General features: G+C 46.8%; 1 long non-coding RNA gene across 1 annotated transcript; it reads left to right on the top strand.

Annotated features, from left to right (window-relative positions):
* Positions 1-1435: 1435 nt before the first annotated feature.
* On the top strand, positions 1436-6798 carry LOC109780372 (uncharacterized). The gene is made up of 4 exons (XR_002237003.3): positions 1436-2101; positions 2196-3444; positions 5246-5350; positions 6478-6798. It is a non-coding gene; the product is annotated as an uncharacterized lncRNA (long non-coding RNA).
* Positions 6799-21608: the final 14810 nt, after the last annotated feature.

The following is a 21608-nucleotide window of genomic DNA, read 5'->3' as shown; positions in this document are numbered from 1 at the left end:
GAGATATTTTAAATCCACCCAATCTCTTCGTTGGATCTATCTTGTGTCATGTTTCACCTAAATCCTTCCCTAAGGAATGTTGCTATTATGGTGCTTATCAATGATCCAAGTTTTCTCCTATCCTCTCGGCGAGAGAAGATTTCATCTCTTCGTTGATCTCAAGCAAGCAATTGTTTTCGTTAGTGGCAAAATTTTCACCTCATGTTTTGAGATGTCTCCATAAGCCCACGAGGATCATATCCTTTTGTTGTTGGTGTTTTCCACCAACTCCGTTCTAACCTTCTTGGAAGGATGCTTCCCAAATTCAATTCTGGTGGAAGTTATGATTTTATTCTTCGTTATCTTATTCCGACGATCTATCTTCTATTCGTTCGTCCCAAAGGCATTGTGATGTTGCTCTCTTCGACCAATCATCTTGTTTTGTCAAGATCATGTAATTTTTCCTTTCTTATCCGTTTAGCCGGAGTGTCGTGTTTTCATTCGAGTTCTCTCATCTTATCAAGTTTTGTCTCCTTCCTCAACCGGAGTGCTGTCTGAAATCTTTCTTACCCCTTGTGTCATTCTTTCATTAGTTCCGGAGGCAATGTGTTGGTAATTTCACCGAGTATCCTCTCATCTTGTCAAGATCATGTTCAATTCCTTCCATTTACAGTCAGAGTGCTGCCCAAATTATATCATTCTTATTCCTTCTCTATCTTGTTTTTAACCGGAGTGGTTTAAATATCTATTGTGTCACCTAACCTCAAGGTTCTCATGGTGTTCCTTGTCTCTCTTTTCTACCGGAGTCTTCTCAATTTTGTTCACCTCTATCGTGTCATTTCTTCAAGCATTGCGACCTCTCAAGGTTCTTTGGTTTCACTCGTTTGTCAAAGAAGCAACTTAGCTTTACCTTTTCTCTTCCTCTTCTGTTTCTCTCCGGTGTCATCCTAGATCTCGGGACGAGATCCTCTTGTAGTGGTGGAGTGTTGTAACGCCCCGAGACCGACGCTCCAGACGGCTTCCATGTTTTTCGTTGTCGCTGTGTGATTTATTTATTTATTGCATTCATCATTGCATCATCCGCATTTGTTTTCATAAAACTTGCATCCGCTCGTAGTTGCCGCGTTTCCCCTTGCGTTCGTTGACCATTCTGAGTCTAACCGGATTTTCGATTCTCTCTTGTCTGACCGTTTGACCCTCTCTGCACAACCACCGAGCCCCTCGTGTGCGCTTCTGAAACTGTCCCGAACCCAAACCGTTCAGTCATCACCATTGCATACAGATCATCCCCAAACATCTACAAAACATCTCCGTTTTCTTAATTGGGCTCCCTAACCTAATTTTCCCGGACCGTCCGATGATGAACGGAGGGACCGGATACCCCTAAGCTATCCCCTACCTATATAAATAGTGGGCAACCCTAGAAACTAGGGATCCTTTCCCATCCATCCATTTCGTGCCCGCCGCCGCCAATCTGTCCAATCTTCCTCCTCGGGATCCCTCCCGATCCTCTCTCCTAACCAATTGGCACCCGAGGCCTCCCCTCGATCCACCCAGCCAACCAGAGGAGCACCTCCTCCCCCGCTCCTATCCCGAGCGCCTCCTCCTCACCTCGTCTCACCCGTCGCCGGCCGACCTCCGGAGCTCCCTCCGCCGAAGAGTACCACCAGCAGATGAGGGCCCCGACAGCCCCGCTCGTTTCCCCCTCCTGCTTCTCTACCTCTCTGTCTCACGATCTTCCCCTCCCTCTCTCTGTTTTCGCTCACAGGAGACCACCATGGCGCCGCTGTAGTTCTTCTGCAGTTGGATGCAGGAGCGCTGCATCGAGCGCACGCCCGCGCCGCCGCTGCCGTGTGTGCCTCCCTCCGCCTCCAGCCATCCCCGACGCCATGCGCCTCGTCCGCCTTGCCGGGTTCTTCGCCAGCCCCACGTCCCGCTCGTCTCCGACACCAGCGCCATCCGCCCCGGCAACCTCGACGTCGAGCTCCAGTAGGAACTGCTTCGCGCGCCCCTGTACCCGCGAGCGTCTGAGGCTGCGCCCTCCTCCTCGTCCAGCCCCTCCCCGTCGCCTGCATCTCCTCCGGCAACGCCGCCGTGCCGGCACGCCTATGGCGAAGCTCCGGTGAGCCAAGCCGCGCCCGTGCCCCTGTTTCTTCCTTCCCCTTCACCTTCTATCTCTCCCTCACATCTCGATCTCTCTCTGTCTACTCGTACAGGGAGCTCCGACGCCCTGGAGACCCGCGCCCCCGCCGGACCTCCTTCCTCCACATCCGGCCACGCCGGCGGCAAGCCCTGCCTCCGCCGCCTCGCAAAGTTTCGCCGCCTGAACCTCCCTGCATCGCCATGGCTTACGGCCTCTGTTTTCCCCGCTATGAGCAACTACCTCCATGAACGAAGCTTCGATCCTTTCCTAGATCCGATTTTGGCATGTAGAGGTTATTTAGGTTTGCCACTATGTTTCCATCGCAAGCATATCAGCTAGCCCAGTGGCTAGCGCGGCCTCTATCCATTCGAGGGGTGTGGGGTTCGAGTCCCAGCCGCCCCTTTTTATGCTTAGTTTTTCCTGTTATTTTGCACTCCCACTTTTGCTTCGGGCCAGATCTGCCGCTGGGCTTGCACAATGCGTTGCATTCGGCCCGTTGCTATTTTTTTTTGGCGTGCTGCGAATTTCATATTATCCAGAGAGTGCAGTTTTGCAGAAAACCCCTCATACATCATGCATATAATAACTTCACAGCCGTGCATCGGATGAAAATAATTTATATATGAAAAATGTCTAGAATTTCATCTAGTTTCATAATATGCTGCTCTCATCCATGTTTAAAATGTTTAAACTTGTTGTTTATTTAATTTGCTTAAATGCCATGTTAAAATGATTTATTTCATAACTAATTAACCGTAACTCGGATTTAAATAAACTTTATATGCAAATGGGGTAGAAAAATGCATAGATTAACATGGTGCACTTCATTTTGCTGTTTAACAACATTAAAATTGTGTTTAGGGCAGAACATTACCAAATCAAAAATATGCTTATGGGGTTTTTCTGGAATTGTTGTTTGTTGTTCCGGCCTCATTTAAATTGCCTAAAATAGGTAGTTTCCATATGCTTCACCTCTTGCCATGGTTAATAACATTTAATATTGTTGGGTCCATAAACGAGAGAGAACTAAATAATTAAATGTGGTGTTTCGTCAATATGCAACTCGTTGCATACTGAGCTCCACTTAATTTGTAGTGTTGTTTGTTGCACTTTGCCATGCCATGCCTCATTAAACCGGACATGCATCATATTTGTTTTTGCATCATGCCATGTGTATGTGGTGGTTGTTTACTATGTTGTTTGTTTCTTTCCGTGTTGCTTCTCTCGTTACCTTCGGTTTCGTTCCGGAGTTGTGAGGATTCGTTCGACTACGTCCGCTTGTCTTCTTCATGGACTCGTTCTTCTTCCTTGCGGGATCTCAGGCAAGATGACCAACCCTCGAAATCACTTCTATCTTTGCTTTGCTAGTTGTTCGCTCTATTGCCATGCTGCGCTACCTATCACTTCCTATATCATGCCTCCCATATTGCCATGTCAGCCTCTAACCATCCTTTCCTAGCAAACCGTTGTTTGGCTAAGTTACCGCTTTTGCTCAGCCCTTCTTATAGCGTTGCTAGTTGCAGGTGAAGTTGAAGTTTGTTCCATGTCGGAACATGGATATGTTGGGATATCACAATATCTCTTATTTAATTAATGCATCTATATATTTGGTAAAGGGTGGAAGGCTCGGCCTTATGCCTGGTGTTTTGTTCCACTCTTGCCGCCCTAGTTTCTGTCATACCGGTATTATGTTCCTTGAGTTTGCGTTCCTTACGCGGTCGGGTGATTTATGGGACCCCCTTGACAGTTCGCCTTGAATAAAACTCCTCCAGCAAGGCCCAACCTTGGTTTTACCATTTGCCACCTAAGCCTTTTCCCCCGGGTTTTCGCGAGCCCGAGGGTCATCTTTATTTTAAACCCCCAGACCTGTGCTCCTTCGAGTGCTGGCCCAAACCGAGCGATGTCCGGCGCCCCTGGGCAACCATGGTCTATGCCAACCCGACATCTGGCTCCTCCGTTGTGCCCTGAGAACGAGATATGTGCAGCTCCTATCGGGATTTGTCGGCACATTCGGGGGCTTTGCTGGTCTTGTTTTACCATTGTTGAAATGTCTTGTAAACCAGGATTTCGAGACTGATCGGGTCTTCCTGGGAGAAGGTTTATCCTTCGTTGACCGTGAGAGCTTATAATGGGCTAAGTTGGGACACCCCTACAGGGTATTATCTTTCGAAAGCCGTGCCCGCGGTTATGTGGCAGATGGGAATTTGTTAACATCCGGTTGTAGAGAACTTGACACTTGACTTAATTAAAATACTTCAACCGTGTGTGTAGCCGTGATGGTCTCTTCTCGGCGGAGTCCGGGAAGTGAACACGGTTTGAGTTATGAATGACGTAACTAGGAGTTCAGGATCACTTCTTGGTCATTGATAGATGACGACCGTTTCGTTGCTTCTCTTCTCGCTCTCTTTTTTTGCGTATGTTAGCCACCATACATGCTTATTGCCTGCTGCAGCTCCACCTCTTTACACCATCCTTTCCCATAAGCTTAAATAGTCTTGATCTCGCGGGTGTGAGATTGCTGAGCCCTCGTGACTCACAGATTCTACCAAAACAATTGCAGGTGCCGACGATGCCAGTGTAGATGATGGGATCGACCTCAAGTGGGAGTTCGATGAGGAACGTGGTCGTTACTATGTGTCTTTTCCTGATGATCAGTAGTGGAGCCCAGTTGGGACGATCGGGGATATAGCATTTGGGGTTATCTTATTTTCATTTGGATCTTGACCGTAGTCGGTCTATGTGTGTATTTTGGATGATGTATGAATTATATTTATGAATTGTGTGAAGTGGCGATTGTAAGCCAACTCTTTATCCCATTCTTGTTCATTACATGGGATTGTGTGAAGATGACCCTTCTTGCGACAAAACCACTATGCGGTTATGCCTCTGAGTCATGCCTCGACACGTGGGAGATATAGCCGCATCATGGGCGTTACAGTATGCCTAGTTTTTACCCAGTGCACACATAGTAAATGCTCATTTCATTGTATGCAAGAGATGTGGCATGTTTCATTATGTGGTGTTGTTTTGTTATAAACTTGTCCTTTTGTGTTGTTCACAGACTGGAAAGTATGCATATTTATCTTCCAAGGAGACCAGTAACTAGTTTGTGTCACCTTGCAGAGGGGGTGCAATGAAGATAAGATTGAGGATTTCCAAGTACAAGATGTTAGGAAGGAGCCTTGCGAGAGAAGGAGGAGCAGCGTTGAGCCTGTTCAACCAGTTATGGTAAGTCACTGTATTACAATTACCAGGACAACCTATTTGTCTGACATTGTGCTTGCGTAGGGTTCTTCACCTGTATATTACCCCCTCAGCTCGCTACTATATGATGTTCTAACTTTTTTGTAAATCACATGTATGTAAACACATTTTAATGTGTCTGTTCACTCATTATGGATGTAGTCTACTTTTAAATATCTGGAACATCTTATAGTAGTGAACAGTGTGAAACTGCTTCCTGCTATGGTAGAGTTGTGGATGTCATAAATGTCATAACCAAACACATATTCACATCGTTAGCCTCCCTATCATTACTAGGATCTTGATTAGATACTAGTCGAGGTACTTCATAGGGGGAAAACAGTATTACATTACTTGTTCCTTTATATAGTAAATGTAGCTAGGCCATGGATGTTATTGAGGCGTGCATGTATGCATGCTGCCAACTCAACAGTTCAATTGCTTGTTTGTTTCAGGCATAGTTACATTTCTCTTTTCAATTGCTTTATTTGTCCTCAGTTAATGAGATGCCCAAACAATGATGCCTGATGTTGGGTACTTGTATAACTATTAGTTGACATAATTAAAGGCCTTACCATTTAATTACTCTAGCGAAGTGTGTCCGAAGATTTGAAGTCTATTAAGCAACTATTAGTGCATGAGGCTCACAATTTAGTTTATACTAGGCTAATGATTGCATAGTTTTGCTCGCTGTAGTAGGTTTGTATGAATCACTCTGTTGTTCATTATGGTCCCTAAGACTTTAATTGAGCTACTGAATGGCCAACTGCTTGCTTACTTATGCGCAAGATATATATATATATATATATATATATATATATATATATATATATATATATGTATATATTGTTCAGTAGCTGTGTGTGGTCTAAATTTGTAACCTGTCTCTGTTTTGGACTTTGCCCCAACATCATGCTCCTCTGGTGAGCTAAGAGAGATTTCTGTATGCGGGCTGCACTGCTACCATTTTTTATATTTTTTATAATATCACCTACTTATGTTTCATGACATGTAACATTATTGTTAGTCCTGTTTTGCCATGTACAAAATAGTCTGTCTTGCTCGCTTCACCGTTGTAACTATATTTTTGCCCTATTCATGTGTACTTACAGAAACATTTTAGGATGAAGTGACATCAACACAAAGATCTGAGAGCAGTGTGGCATGGTCGTTACCAAATGATTATGGATTGGAATTGGAATGTGCTGATTTTCTCGAGCATCAACTAGAGGTGGCAAGACAACATGTACATGATTCTCAACATGCAATCAAGAAGTTGAGACTGGAGTTGCAGGTATTGGAGATTTTGCAGGTAACCACAAAGGAATTGGAGATTTTGCAGACTAAAATTTCTATTATCACTAGTAAAAAAAGACACATCCGTGACATTTTGGGCCGAACAATTTTTTTCTGTCATACATATGACACTTCTATGACGATAATTGTCACAAAACCCGGTATCATCATAGATGTGGTGGGCTCCTACTTCTATGACAAAAAATCATGAGAGAAAATGGGCTTTTCGTCCTGGGCGGGCCGGAGACGCAGCTGTATGACATTCTTTGGGCCGTCCATGACGGAAAAAACCGTGGTAGAAGCGAGGGGGAGGAAAATTTCGGGGAGTTCCCGGTTACGGTGTGAGGTCGGGGGCCGAGCGATGCGTGTTTCTCTCGTAGACGTATGCGCGTGTGTGCGAGGCGTTGGCTCTAACTGAACCCGAGCGAGGCGTTGGGATCTAACTGAACCCGAGAGATTGCACTGCAGGCTACACGTTACTGAACCCGAACGATCGATCGATGGCTGTTAACTGAACCCGATCGAGCGATTCCTTCACTACTGCTGCTAACTGAAGCCGATCGATGCTGCCTCTGGGATGAACAGTGAGCGTTGCGGGCGGGTTTGGATGAACAGTGAGTGGTGGCGATGCCTCTGGATGAACAGGACCCCGTGGTGTGGTGGAGGGCTGGATGAACAGTAGACGGTGGAGGGGTGCCCGTGGAGGGGTGGTTGAACAGGACCCCGTGGTGTGGAGGGCTGGATGAACAGTAGACGGTGGAGGGGTGCCCGTGGAGGGGTGGTTGAACAGGACCCCGTGGTGTGGAGGGCTGGATGAACAGTAGACGGTGGAGGGGTGCCCGTGGAGGGGTGGTTGAACAACAGCCGGTGGAGTAGCGCGCGGTGGAGGCTGGATGAACAGGAGCCGGTGGAGGCTGGAGGAGGTCGACGGTAGCCCGTGGAGGTTGGAGGAGGTCGACGGTGGAGATGAACATTATCCCGTGGAGTCCCGTTTTGCGGTACGCCACACCCCTCCCGATGAACAGGACCCCGTTTCGACCGTAGGAGGTCCGTTTCGTCCGTTTTGCGGTACGCCACACCCCTCCCGATCAACAGGACCCCCGTTTCGACTGTACGAGGTCCGTTTCGTCTGTTTGCGGTACGCTACATCCCTCCCGATCAACAGGACCCCCGTTTCGACTGTAGGAGGTCCGTTTCCTCCGTTTTGCGGTACGCCACACCCCTCCCGATCAACAGGACCCCCGTTTCGACTGTACGAGGTCCGTTTCATCTGTTTGCGGTACGCTACATCCCTCCCGATCAACAGGACCCCTGTTTCGACCGTAGGAGGTCCGTTTCCTCCGTTTTGCGGTACGCCACACTCCTCCCGATCAACAGGAAGCCCGTTTCGACCGTAGGAGGTCCGTTTCCTCCGTTTTGCGGTACGCCACACTCCTCCCGATCAACAGGACCCCCGTTTCGACCGTAGGAGGTCTGTTTCCTCCGTTTTGCGGTACGCCACACCCATCCCCATGAACACGACGCATTCCGTTGCCTTCCCATGAACACGACGCATTCCGTTGCCTCCCCATGAACACGACGACGACGTTGTTTCTCCGTTCTGACCCAGCCATGTACACGAGCCCTCGCCGTATGTATGCGCGAGTAGGCATTCGAGACCCTGCCTGTATGTACGTACGTGGCCGTATTTTCTTTCTTGCACCCTGGCCGCTGTACGTACGTGTACATGCTACGTGCGCGCCTCTACTACGACACGTACGCGCCTCTACTACGACACGTACGCGCCTCTACTACGACACGTGCGCGCTTCTACATTGACCAGCATATATGTACGTACACGTTCTCGACCAGAATGACAACGCTACGTATGCTTCGACCAGGTGGGTCCCGATTGTCAGGCACTTCCTTGCCTGCGAAGATGTAGCTGGTGGGTCCCTGCAGTCAGGGGGGGCGAATCGTTTTGGGTTTTTTTTGCCCGGACGCACTTCCTTGCGTGCGAAGATGTAGCTGGTGGGTCCTAGCAGTCAGGGGGCGAATCATTTTTTTGCCCAGACGCACTTCCTTGCGTGCGAAGGTGTAGCTGGTGGGTCCCAGCAGTCAGGGGGAAACGTTTTTTTCGCAAAATACGGTGGCCCATCCGGTGGGTCCCTGCTGTCAGGTGGAGGAATCATTATTTTCCGCGTAATAAAGAGGCACTTCCTTGCTGCCGCCGTGGACCCAGCTGTCAGCCTCTCCACGTACAGTCCACGTCCGATGGAAGTAATTCCTTGACCACGTTGACCACGCCGCGCCGAGAGCACTAGGGCGGTGGACGACGGCGAGGCCTAGGAAGGGGACGGCGCAGAGCCGGTGAAGACGCAGCAGTGGATGCCCACGCGGAGAGGAGTATGAGGGTTCACTCGTTCGGCTGCGGTGTGAGGCTGCCATCGCCGCAGGGCCTGGCCAGCGGTGGGAATAGTAGGGGGGTGGTGAGGCCTCCACGGCAGCACAGCCGGCCACGGGAGGCAGGAGCAGGCGGCACGACCCGCGCTGCTTTGGGCGGCTGGAGCAAGAAGACCAGAGGTTGAAGAAGCACTACGGCCGTTGGATGGACATCGTACGGTCACTTGAGCTAGAATCGTGCATATTGACTAAGTTGACAAAGCTCTCTGTCCTCGTCAACTTAATAGGCCCACAAGTCAGCCTCCCACCAAGGTGGGTTCCAGCTAGCAGGGGGAGTATTCATTTTTTTGTGCGTAATAAGGAGGCACTTCCGGTGGGTCCGAGCTGACAGCCGGGGGGACGTTTTTTCACGAAATACGGTGGCCTGTCCGGCGGGTCCCACCAGTCAGGGGGAAACGTTTTTTTTCGCGAAATAAGGTGGCCCGTTCGGTGGGTCCCCGCTGTCAGGTGGAGGAATAATTATTTTGCGCGTAATAAGGAGGCACTTCCGTGCGGCCGCCGTAGACCCAGCTGTCGGCCTCTCCACGTACAGTACTCTTTCGATGGAAGTCGGTCGTTGACCACGCCGTGCCGAGAGCACCAGGGCGGTGGATGACGGCGAGGCCTAGGAAGGGGACGACGCGGAGCCGGGGAAGATGCAGCAGTGGAAGGCCACGCGGAGAGGAGTACGAGGGTTCACTGGTTCGGCTGCGGTGTGAGGCTGCCGTCGCCGCAGAATAACAGGGGGTGTGGGTGAGTGAAGGGATGGCCTGGCAAGCGGTGGGAGTAGTATGGGGGCGGTGAGGCCTCCGCGGCATCAGAGCCGGCCACGGGAGGCAGGAGCAGGCGGCACGACCGGTGCCGCTTTGGGCGGCTGGACCAAGAAGACCAGAGGTTGAAGAAGCACTACGGCCGTTGGATGGACATCGTACGGTCACTGAAGCTAGAATTGTTAAAATTGACTAAGTTGACAAAGCCCTTGGTACGCTCCAACTTAGTAGGCCCACAGGTCAGCCTCCGAAACGATGCACCCCAGATGTCAGGGGGAGGAATCATTTTATGGGCGGCCGAAGCTAAGAATATCCGAGATTGAAGAAGAAGCACGACATCCATTGGATAGACATCCAATGGCCACTGCTGCTAGATCAGTGTGTTGACTATAATAAGTTGACAAAGCCTTGCATACGCGTCAACTTATTTTTTTTAGGGGACGCGTCACTTAGTAGGCCCACAAGTGTGTGGCAGAGAACTTATAGCCCATTTGCGTTTTGTAAGAATGTACAGCCCATTTTTGAATTCTAATGGAATTTACAACAGCCCATTTACAGTTTGTTAAAAGTACAGCCCATTTTCTAGCTAGGACAATGATTAATAATTCCAACCAACTGCTGAAGACAGAATTCAATAAAATTTCCCACATTTTGATGGGATCCAAAATATTTTTATCCCGAAATTTCTAGTCAGATTAAATATAAATTTGTATTACGTAAAAATCCAACGAAACATTGCGCGCTCAACAATGAAAATTTAAGATTTTCAAAATCCATAAATAATATTTTATAAACTAATTTCGTGTTTGGTGCATTTTTTATAGTTACTTCCCAGATTTATAATTACATCCCATTTATTATTTTTAAAGCCCATTTTCCTGTTAAGCCTAATGCATCCCTCCTAGGAAAGATTTGCAGCCCAGCGGGGCGGAGAATAACAAGTTGACCTTGCCTGGGTATTCCTTAAAAAGACGTATAGCTGGGCTAGCCATTTTCATCTTGAAAAAATTAGTATCTGGGCTGGATATCTGGCCTGGGCTAGACGGGCCACAGCCCACCCAGTTAATACCCTGCTCTCCTCTGAACAACAACGAAATCATCGCCAAGAAAAACTCTGCAGTGCTCACGCCTCAAAAACACAAATACTGCTCGAGCTGCTTGGTCCCAGCTGTCGGCCGCACCTTGTGCAATTCTCTCGTTTATATTGACTACATAGGTTGACAATGGTGTGGGACCGTGATGTCAGGAAACCAGGAGAAAGCAAAAAAATAGTTGTACATAATAAGGAGGCACTTGCGTACGTACGGCTATGGCCCTACTGGGTCCCTAGTGTCATCCAGTCAAAATAAAGTCATCTGCTGAATCCTCATGTTCGTTGACGATGTTAACAATGCTCGGCGCCACGGCGAGCGCAACAACTCGAAGGACAACGGAGAGGGCCTCGCGGGCCCTACGTATGGTCTGATACAGCGCCCGCGCTGCTCATTCAGGAAGCCAGGATCATGGGACACCTATGAGCACCTTCGAGAAACTGAGACAGCATGAAACGGTAAGGCCACGCTTGGGAGCTCTGGTTTATTTCAAACCTGTATTAACATACAAGTGTAATTTACTCGTCATCGGAAACAACGCGTAAAATACAGGCGTAATGAAACCAAGGGCCCGAGGTCTGTAAGTAAAACCGGCGGGTTACGCGTGTAATTTGAGAGACCAGTGTATATTTTACGAGCACTGCTATATGGACGACATTACCAGATGATACATGCACGACGTGCGTATCATGCCATCCATGGGCAAGGCTGAAACAACAGCTAACGGCTGGATTAGCAATCGTCCGAGTGTTGTTCAGCGTTTTTATCGTGTGTGAAGTACTTCCGATATTTTACTAGTTGAAATCGACCAACCAAGCGCCTTCGCCCGAGACCATCTGCTTTAATTTTCAAGCGTCAGTTTTACAAGCGGTTTTGGTTGGAAAACGACGATCCAATCACGGCCTAATATCATGAGTTGGTCAGAAGATCATATGGTTTCACGTCTAACCTACCTGACTTGTCGTATAGGCTATGAATGAAACATCAGACGATGAACTTCTTAAGCACGGAAACAACAGAAGAGGATTATGTTCTTAACAAGCAAATCACTGGCATTATATCGACATGCAAACCAGTATGAAGCATTATTCTCAGGAGGCACGGTGAACAGCTCATGATGCCGCATGCCACAACATTCCAAGCTCAACTTTGCAATCAAACACATGGCCTGGCACTACATAGAAAATATTCAGAACAAACTCTTAACACAGGAATATCTCAGCAGAGTAACTATTTACTTCTAAACTGAACACAGGAATAGGAAAAACACTCGATGCTGCTCACAGCAAGGGCGTCCCACTCAAAAATATCAAATGCATGTCTTCTGGCTAACATCAATGAGCAAAGTTTGACAAGGTTTTCCAATTCCAATATATTAAAATAACGTCTTCTTGCTAACATCAATGATTAAACTTTGACAAGCATTTCCCATGGAAAATATGTAATGCCTATGATCGTGGAGTCCTATCGTAGCTTCTTGTACTTGTTTGGGCACTTTTTGCCCAGGGCACTCCACGTGTTGTTAAATTGCCAATGGTCTCTATAGACTAGTCATGTCACCGGTGTCTAATAATACTTTGTAAAGCTTCTCGGTTATTCCTTCTGTAATGTAGCGCAAACAGTGACTGCTTCTTTCTATAAAGTGGAACGACCAACTGGACCCAGTAATGCAGCAGTTTTCCTTGGACACATTGGCTCCTTTTGTGCAGTTCAACTAAAATCAAAGTCGGAATAAAACCGAGCTTTAATTTTGATATCCCTGTAAGCAACAATAGGTATAAGGGAAACAATTACTGAGGAATAACGGTTGATGACTTGTACTCCCAGAAGAAAAGCATCTACTGATCTACTTTATCTTAATGGGAAACAAAGCAGGAGAGTAGCAATTCTCCATCAGTGTGATTCATTCATATTGACTGAGACATTATCTTAACAATGCCTTGTTTCAACATGTATAAAGAACGACAAAGCAGAAAAGTACCATTCCTAAAACAATGTAACTGATTCATTTTAACAGAGACATTATCTTAACAATACCTTGGTTAAACATGTAGAATGCTACAAAGCAGGATAGTACCATCCCTAACAAGTGTTGCAGTTTTGAACTAAGATTCAGTAGTTAATTAATTTTGAGAGTGGCATTGCTTAATTTTACCAGCGGCATTAGATTAACGAAAAGCATAAACAGTTCCAGGGGAGAGTGGGCGCAACAACAGTATGTGCTTCCATCTACATATAAAGGGGGTGATGCAGAGTTTGTTGTAACAAAGCAACAAGCATCATGTCTGGGTTGGTCCCATTTTTGTTCACTACTTAATGGGAAAAAACAGCAATACAATAGCTTCAATTCAACATTTATTTAGAACAGTACCAATACAAGTAGCACAACATCTGAAAGCACACTGCACAATCATGTGGATGAAGGCTTGTACTGACCTTTCGTGAGACGGACAAGATAAAATACGAATCTGCCAACACGAATAGGAAATCCAATCTCGTTTTGTGCAGTTGCACTGAAATCAAGCAAAGTGTTTCACGTAGCGAAGCAAAATGTCGCAATAGCAACAAGTTGAATAGATATCCCTGTTTAAACAGAGGCAAAAAAGGAATCAATTACTGGCTAATAAAGGAGGATGAAACATGCGGCCACAAAAATGGTAATCCCACCAATCCCTAACAAGTGTTGCAGTTTTGAAATAAGATTCAGTAGTTAATTCTGAGAGTGGCATCAATTACTGGCTTATAAAGGGGGTGATGCTGAATTTGTTGTAACAAAGCAACAAGCATCATGTCTGGGTTGGTCCCATTTTTGTTCACTACTTAATGGGAAAAGACAGCAATACAATAGCTTCAATTCAACATTTATTTAAAACAGTTCCAAAACAAGTAGCACAACATCTCAAAGCACACTGCACATCAGGTGGTTGAGACTAAGATTTGAAACAACTCGCCACAAAGACTGGAAACAAATCTCGATCTGCTTTTGTGTAGTTCCACCAAAATTAAGCGAAGTCACCGGTGTGACATTCAAGTTGAACTGCACAAAACACTCTCAAAACATAAGTGTTTCGAGTAGCGAAGCAAAATGTCGCAATAGCAACAAGTTGAATCGATAGCCGTGTTTTAACAAAGGCAAAAAAGGAAACAATTACTTGCCGATAAAGGAGGATGAAACAAACGGTGACAGAAAGAAGCATCTAACTTATCTTGGATGGAAAAAAAGTAGGACAGTAGCATTTCTAAAACGGTTGCATTGATTCATATTAACAGAGACATTCTCTTGAAAAACATTCATTAAAAAATGTAATTTACTTTTAACAGTGGCATTGCTTCAATTTTCCGGCGGCATTCTTAGATTAACAACAGCAAAATAGTTGTATGGGACATGCCAGCACCATGTGCGTCCACACGTATAAATGGGTGATGCAGAGTATGTAGCCAAGCAGCATATATGCACTGGTCCCATATTTGTTCTCTTTGAACCTTCTTCCTATCTGAGGGCAGCAAATCTAGTCCTGCACAAACTACCCGACCCCCCAGTTTCTTTCCCTTTTCAACAAAGAGATCGGTTCCTTACAGATGTGTGTACTGGGTTAGCCCCCTTTTCCCTTTTTGACCTACAAAGCGGCTGGATAGGCAGTCTATACTACTTTCCGCCCCTCCTTTCCTCATTGAACCACGTCCTAGATTCTTACTCCAGCCCACCGCACCCTTCTTTCCTCTTTGAACCAAGACCTAGATTCGACTACAGATCGAAAAAGATCCACATGCAGCTAGAGCAACGACGGTTTCAAAGAAACTTATACCTTAGGGTCGTCGGGATGTGGCAAGGCGTGCGGCGGGAGGCCGGATCTGCCCACACTACGTACATCAGCGAGGAAGAAGGGGTCGGTGGCCATCCCGCATAGGCGCTGGGTGAAAGAGAACAGCGCAGCCGATAGTGGATTGCCTCCCTCGCCGAAGGCGATAGAGTGAACGCTGCACCTCCTCCCTTCCCGGTGCGACGGGTACGGACGCCTCCTTCACCAGCTGTGAGGGGGGAGAGAGAGAGACAAGAGGCCCACACAGTCTTGTTTAGATCTGGTGAAGAGAGGGTGAGAGACTGTGAAAATAGCAAACCCTAGCAAATGAACGCTGAGCCTCCAACGTGTAACATATATGGAGAGGGTGAGAGAGCGAGACGCGAGAAACTCTATCAAACAAGAGGCTATAATGGAGTAAAAAAATCTCTCCATAGCAGTGATTTTAAATAGAATACGCGCGTTCCCGGAAAAAAGAAACGAAAACTGGCGGACAATATTTAAAGGTCTGTCTAGGACACATCTAGATGTGACATAGTTATGTCACATCTAAGTTGATGTCCACTCTGTTTGTGGTCTATTTTTTTTTCTAGTTTTTTTGTTTCTCGTTGCTACATTATATACTTGTGGGAGCTTAGATGTGATATCCTTAAATAACATCTAGATGTGAATTAGACAAACTGATTTTCTAACGTACCAAGAAAGAAAACTCGATCAAAAACACGCCCCCGCTTCCAGGTCGCGAGAGTCGTCGCGCACACACACATAGACATAGACATGCATATCCGTGTTTACGTAAAATTCCATTTCCATCTCCATCTCCAATCATATTTGTCCAACTGGCACATTATTTACGTTGTTAATTATATACGCAGCAATATTAACGTACAGCATCTCTTGTTTGCGCACGTCCGGACCGCTGCCACGGCCGGTCCTGACCAACCCGAACCCTCTTCATCACCCGCGCGTGCTTCCCGCCCGAAACGGTCAGTGCCGCATTCATGCCCGGCCAGAGCGGGCGCGATCTCTCACTGGCACCGGCATTGAAGCGGCGCGGCAGCCGAGAGAGCATCGCCCGCGCCGCTTCCGGGTGCACGCGGCTGCTCCGCGTTCAAAGGTCGCAATAGCCGGCTACAACATGCATGTAAAAAGTTCTTGGGAGTCCGTGCTACAGCTGGCTGTCCTCCCCCAACTCGTCAATCTCTTCCAGTAGTGCTAGTACTCCATGGCGCGATCCATCGACAAGCAGGCGGGAAAGTTATCGTATACTCGGTTTGCGATGAGTGGCATGTCGAGCGACCGTGTGGGGTCGAGCCGTGGAGGAGGGTGAGACACGAACATGACAGACGTGATTTAAACGTTGGTTTTGCTAGATGGCGCGATCCAACGAAACAAAACGTTGGTTTCTCTCCGTTTCCATTTTTTCTCCGGAAAAACGGAAACTTTCCACTCCATTTTCATTCATATTCCAAGGTTTCCCCGTTACAACATTCCATCAAATACAAAGGAAAACTAACACGCATGCTGATGCATCTCAATGATTCACAGTTCATAGCCAATATTTACTTCACAACTAAAGAAAAAAGTTGTGAGAGCGTGTACGAAAGAAAAACTACTGATGGGGTCACTACGACTTAAACCCTAAACCCTAAACATGATTTAATTTCCTGGCCAGGTACAACCTGTCGAAGGAAAGACGGCTGGCACCCTCGGATCATACGATGCTTTTGTGCAGTTCCACTAAAATCGACCTGAGCATCCCTGATGGCAAAGATATTGAAGAAGTGTGATTAGAATAATAGTACTGGCACTAGTTCATGAGACATAAACTCATCACAAGTAGAAGCCGGTAGAAGTAGAGAAAGATCGACATGGAGATGGAGCTACGGCAGTGGAGCAAGCCGGCTCCAAAAGGAAGATGGACTACCTAGGACGTCGGGCTATAGCTAGAAGGGCGGTTGGGACGCGGCATCGGCCCATACCGCGGTGACCCATGATTGGGACGCAGCGACTGTGGGTTTTCTCCCTTGCCGATGTCGACCGCGTCTACGCAGAACATTGTTCCCTTCCCCCAGCTGCGGGATTAGGTCCGTCGTTCTATGCTTGTGAAGAGAGCAACCTAAGCAAGTAGGCTTGTAGCTTAGGCTCCTGCTAGTGTATATATTGTGGTTTTCTTTTTCTCTCCATATCAACCATTTTATATTGCGTACGTGTCATTCAAGAGTGAAATGATGGTTGATTCTTTCGACTAACTTACTGTGTGATTTGACTGCTCCTTAGTGGCCCCTACACGTACTCCCCCTACGTGTATGCAACAGTCACACGTACACATGGACGCAAAAACGCGCGCGACGCACTAATGCATGCATGTCCGAGCACACGATGGAACACACACGATCACGCTCAAGTGCTCAACCTACACGTGCATGCACACACATACTCAGTCAGGGTGAGCTAGTGACCGTATAAACACCGAAAAATATATATATTGAGCGCAATGAGTGTATTATGAAGTCCACTGACCGTATTTTTACAAATATACAGTGACAGACAGTGTATTTATCTCGTTTGAAATTAAGCCATATTAACCGGAGAGGAGGCAGTATGGACAAGCATTACTTTGCTGTGTCCCGTCAACTTGCCGAACGAGGAGAAGGTTGCAGGACGGGAGAAGCTTGCGCGCGATGGCTCGCAGGACAAGGAGAAACTTTTGACTAATGCAAGCTCTCCCTCGCTCAGGCGGTGGACGTGCAACAGTTATTTCGGTGTCAGATTGCCAGAAGCATACACTATACTACTAGTGCTATTATTGTTCGACTTCCCGAATAGGCGAACAACCAAGCGCAAAGTTTACTAGTACTACTACTATAGTCTATAAAGGTATGTATTATACTAGTACTAGGAACCGGATGGAGAAGCGTCTGCACTCTTATTATAATTTTAAAATGTCACAAAGCAATCTTCAACACATTTGGTTCTCTTCGAGGGTTCTCGAATGTGATAATGGAAGTTGATTGCATGGAACACTCGCCACAATTCTCGCTTAATTCTGGCTCATATCTTGTTACAAATAGTAGCGCTCGGTAATATTTCCTCTTTTTTTGTTATTCAGCATATAAACAGGTCAGCAAACCTTGCGGCGCATCTTCGTGCGAACCGTGCTTGCTGCACTTTGAATGTGGTCGAGAGCTGGCTTGATGAAACACCTCGCTTCCTACTTCCTTTTTTGCGGGGTACCTCGCTTCCTAGTGACCAGTGTCTTGGCTGATCGTCCTAAGAATGCTTATATATGAATAAAGCTCTCTCATTTACCCGCAAAAAAGATTAAGCCATATTAACCGGAAAGGAGGGAGTATGGACTAGCACTACTTTTTGGTGTGTCCTGTCAACTCGCAGAACGAGGAGAAGCTTGCAGGACAAGGTGAAGCTCGCTTACGCCTTTTGACTAATGCAACCTACCCTCGGTGGACATGCATCAGTCCATTCGGTGTCAGATTGTCAGAGGCATACACTGTAGTATCCAACATGCGGAGTACCATCATTGTTCGACTTCACGAAGAGGCGAAGAGCCAAGCGCAGTAGTACGAGTAGTACTACTACTAGAACCGCATGGTGGAGCGTCTGTACTCTTATTTTTTTATCTCTGATAAAGTGCACGTTTATTCCGGAGAAGGGCGGAAAACGGTAGCCCAACATGTAATGAATGATATCAATCAACCAACCATGCTCGAATATATCTTGGCCTCCGTGCGAGCCCGTCTGTGTGTTCTCGCTCCTCGTTTCTCTCAAGGAATGGTGGGTTGGCTCTTTGCCGTCAATTGAGGAGGTGTGTTGACCGACTGGCCATACGCGTACTTGGTTTTGCACCTTCATACTACTCCTCCCTCCGTCACAGTTTACAGGGCGCGCTTCATTATGATGCATTTCTCTCAATGCATTTCCACCACCAGAGAGACTTTAGACGCGTTTGGTTTAATGCTCAATTAATTAGGGCGTGGTAACCGCAATCAAGTCCACAATTTTCTCTCCATGTACTATACTACTACGGAGTGGAGTAAATGCATGCATGTGTGTACCCGGGGTGGAAGCACTACATGCATGTGTGTGCGCATTATTCCCTCTAGTAATAGAGGCCGTGCTATAACTACCAATGCTATTTTTCAGGCCGATCGCTAGTCGCCTTGGTCCCACATATTTTTCTTTCTTTTTTATGAAGCGCGTTGTATAAACAGTGACGGATGGAGTAGTATGAGCAGACTCAAAGAAGAGCGTATTGATGGTTGCTTCTTCGGAGCAACTTATAGTGGGAAAGGCGGGGCTTATGGTTCGACTGCTCATTACTCACTATTAATGCGGCGCAACGACCGGGCTGAGTCTCCCATGCGGTTGTGCACTACCCCCTCGGTTCTTAAATATACTCCGGAGTATTTGTCTTTCTAGAGATTTCAACAAGTGACTACTCAAATATTTGTCTTTTTAGAGATTTCAAATGGACTGGCACATACGGATGTATATATACATATTTTAGAGTGTAGATTCACTCATTTTGCTCCGTATGTAGTCACTTGTTGAAATCTCTAGAAAGACTAATAGAATATTTAGGAACGGAGGGAGTACACATACAAAGCAAAATGAGTGAATCTAGACTCTAAAATATGCCCGTTTGAAATTTGTAAAAAGACAAATATTTAGGAACGAAGGAGTATAATTTTGTGCATGGCACATGGACCCGGATGATGAAGAGGCTTCTGGCAATGCTATCAAGAATCCATCATTTGTTTACATAATTGACGTACTATACAAATAATTTTCTAGCGACATGAAATTGTACAATGGTGTGAACTTTCAGCTTTTGTTTCGCGTGTCTTGCCATGGATGCTCTTTCGGAAACAATACAAAACTAACTTCCTTGCTAATGCATGTCAATTATTAGCAGATTAGAGCTAATAATTACATCACAACTGAAGACAGAGTTGTGAGAAGGTGTTAAATTAAAATTGATCCATGCTTTCATTGGCAGCAACGTCCCCCCAGCTCTGTCTAAATCAACAAGGCATGTTGGGAAAAAAAGTAGCTGTCTGAGCATGCAACATTCCGATCATTCCACTAAAATAGAGCTGAACGTCCCTGTTCCAAAGATATTAAGTGTGATTACGATAATAGAGGACTGCTGATGAAACAATAAACACACAAATAGAAGCTGGTCACCTTTGCAGTCTCTCTTAAGACTAACTAGTTGGAGAAGATTAGGCTCGGAGTTGGATGAGGAGGATAGAGCAAAACCAATCTCCCTTTGTGCAGTCGCACTGAAATGTAGAGACATTGCTCGTGTGACATTTTAGTACAACTACACAAAACACTCTTAAGAAAAAAGTGATTTGTGTAGTTCACCAAAAGGTCACAATAGCAACCAGTAGAAAGGAAACAATTACTAGCCAATAACGGTTGATGACACATGCGACGACAAAAAAGAAGCATATTCCTTGTCCTAAGGGAAGATAACAACACGGTTGTGTTTGTCTAAAACAGTGTGAGGACGAGAATGCAATATGGAAAGTACGCCGGACGAGCTACGTTTTGGGCAAAGAACTATGGAAGATCCACATGCAGCGACGTGGGAAGACAGGCAGTGGAGCAAGGCCGGAGTGGATACCTGGAGGTCGTCGGGATGTAACTAAGTGAGCGGCGGCAGGCGGAATCTACGAGTAGGTGGCGTAGGCCCTGCCACGCTGGAGCTTGGTCAGAGAGAACGGCGTGTACCACAGATCGGGACGTGCTGCCTCGGCGCCGTCAAACGGAGAAATGATGCACTTCCTCCCTTTCCCCTGGCGGACGGGATGCGGCCGGATCAGTGACCAACGGTGAGAGAGAGAGAGGCCACCGCACTCCCTTTCCCCCGGCGGACGGGATGCGGCCGGATCAGTGACCAATGGTGAGAGAGAGAGAGGCCACCGCAGCCTTGTGTGAGATAATCTGAAGAGCGACAAACCAGGCAGGCAGGCTCCATTGTATATAGTGAGCGGACTACCTTTTTCTCCATAAAAATCATTTTATATTCTGTGTAACACGCCATTGAGCGCTATAACTTTATTTAGAAAAATAACGCGGCAACGCGTCAAGTCAAACTTTGTTTCGTGCACGCGTGGTACACGACCTCCCTAGGTAAACAACCGCTATGGGCGTTCAAATTAGCACCATCGGCTGCCATTTCGTAAAGAAATGAGCTCCACCGTGTACCCGCGCGGGTGTGGCTGGGCACGAAGCGTGAGTACGTGCATGATGCACCTATTCTCTTCTTGTGTACGCACACCACCTACGTGGGGTTGTGTGAGAGAGATACAAACCTAGAGAGATATAGTGTGTGGGTTCTTCAGAGTGTTTTGGGGGGGGGGGTCAATAAAAAAATGTAACATATGCAATGTGTGTGAAATAGAGTCCTGGATATAACATATATATAGAGGGGGCGATCCACGAGAAGAGAGTGGAGGTATCATCGGCTTGAGGTGTCCATAGAATCGAAGAGAAGGATGATGTGTGTGTGTGTGTGCGCGTGCGATCAATAAAGAGTGCCATCGAATTGGTGTGTGCCCACGCCAAAGATATAGTGTGGCTGGCCTACTGGAACGTGAGATGGGACATGTGCAGTTTGTCTCTGTGGCATGGATACCTACCTGCAGCGCTCGACTATCGGTGTGTGGTGGGGGAAGAGGGAGGCCCAATTAACTATAGAGGTACAATGGCTGGTATATGTGTGGAGGAGGAGAGAGGCCTACCTCATGTATTAAGGAGATCGATCTGCCTCATGTATTAAGGGAGATCGATCGGCATCCATGCATATGTGCAGGAGAGGAATAAGGTTGGGAGA

Source organism: Aegilops tauschii, chromosome 7 (assembly GCF_002575655.3).
Source record: "Aegilops tauschii subsp. strangulata cultivar AL8/78 chromosome 7, Aet v6.0, whole genome shotgun sequence".
NCBI classification, from domain to species: domain Eukaryota; kingdom Viridiplantae; phylum Streptophyta; class Magnoliopsida; order Poales; family Poaceae; genus Aegilops; species Aegilops tauschii.
The sequence above is the reverse complement of the archived record's forward strand: the minus strand, read 5'-3'. Positions and strand labels throughout refer to the sequence as shown.